This window comes from Perca fluviatilis, chromosome 12 (assembly GCF_010015445.1).
Source record: "Perca fluviatilis chromosome 12, GENO_Pfluv_1.0, whole genome shotgun sequence".
Taxonomy (NCBI): domain Eukaryota; kingdom Metazoa; phylum Chordata; class Actinopteri; order Perciformes; family Percidae; genus Perca; species Perca fluviatilis.
Window position 1 is genome coordinate 7,459,636 of NC_053123.1, and position 1,592 is coordinate 7,461,227.

The 1,592-nt window shown below is 45.3% G+C and overlaps 1 long non-coding RNA gene across 1 annotated transcript; it reads left to right on the top strand.

Moving 5' to 3' along the window:
• Positions 1 to 516: 516 nt before the first annotated feature.
• On the top strand, positions 517 to 999 carry LOC120570473. Its single transcript, XR_005641068.1, has 2 exons — positions 517 to 653; positions 731 to 999. It is a non-coding gene; the product is annotated as an uncharacterized LOC120570473 (long non-coding RNA).
• Positions 1,000 to 1,592: the final 593 nt, after the last annotated feature.

Here is a 1,592-nt window from a genome sequence, read left to right on the forward strand (position 1 = left end):
CCTGTTGAATGCATTTCCTTCCTGTCAGTCTTCTTCTTCCCTGCCATTGTCGGCGCATTGCTGTTTCTCGGCTGCCACCTGTACAGTGGGTCAATGGAATGGTGTGAAACCACTGGCAGGAATGTGAATCTCGTCACCCAAGTGCGCATTAATGTGTGTCATGTGTTTCACATATGCAGTGCTCCCAACACACTTGTAAACAGACTTTGATGTGTAATATCAGTGTAATTCCCCTTTTAAAAGTGAATCCACTTTGACATTTGGAGTTGGTACTCATTTACACAGTTACATGCTACAGGCTATTCGGCTCAAGCTGTCAAATTGACCAAGCATATGTAAATAATCTTTTTTTTTGTGGCATTTTAGTGCTTTATTTGACGACAGCAAAGACATGAAAGGGGAGAGAGAGGGGTAATGATTTGCAGCAAAGGGCTGCAGGTCGGAACCGAACCTGCGGCCTCTGTGCGCTCTACAATGGGAGCTGCCCAGGCCCTCTGTCATGATGTCATCATGGCAGCCTGTGCTGATTGCTGTGGGCGTGGCTCAGCTGGCAGGTGGCTCCAGGTGAAGCTCATTCCCTCATCAACCTCCTGCAGTATTTAAGGCTGGCTCTGTGATCCACTCGTCGCCAGATCGTACAGTCTACAAGCGTGGTATAGTGGCAATCCTAGTTCCCTGTATTTTCTGTGTTCTTGCTTGTGTGGCTAACTTAGTTTTCTGTTTGTCTCAGGTTGCAGCCTGCCTTGCTCGTTCGTTTGCCTGCCTGCCTGCCTGCCTGCCTGCTCCTCACACCTGCCCTTCTCTCTCTACGGATTGGACTCAATTGTTTGGACTCTGGAGGAGGCCTACCACATGGTCACCCCCACCACGTCACGGGGCACGCTCTGGAGAGCACATAGCACCCACCACTCACCACTGGATTCCCTCGACACAACTTCCCTTTTTTTGCCACCAGCACGTTTATTGTATATGTTTCACGCATTAAAACATTTACCTTTACTTTTTGTGTTGGCCGTCTGCTTTTGGGTCCCTCCTCCTGTGTTGTTCCTTAACACCCCCAAATGTATATATTCTCACTAAAATTTAGATGTAATTAATATGTAAATGTTTAGCCCTGTAAGTAGTTAAAAGTAGTCTAAAATGCAATTAATACCCACTTTGCATTCATATTACGTCACAAAACTACCTTTATTAGGATGCTATACAGATCTTTCAATCAGAACATATGCAGAATATGTTAAATTATAATATGAAGCAGCAGTTTCTCTTCAAAGTGTATGCTCTTCCCTATACATTAAGCTACCCGTTCCATTGCACTACTCTGGTGGCTGTTGCCCTCTTATTTTATACAACCCCTACCGGAATTGCCTAATGTATCACCCTAGCTAAAGCCTATTTATAAATTGGGGTGATTTTTCCTTTAAAGTTATTACGGCTGAGGACTATCCTGCAGGGGCAAGCTATTCCCATGCTGCTGGTGTTGCCTTTGTGTTTAATGGGGCCTAAGGGTGTTACAATAAGATTAAATGTGGCCAGTCAGGGCACCTACTCATGTCACATAAAAAAGAACAAGGGCCGTGGTGCGTGACATT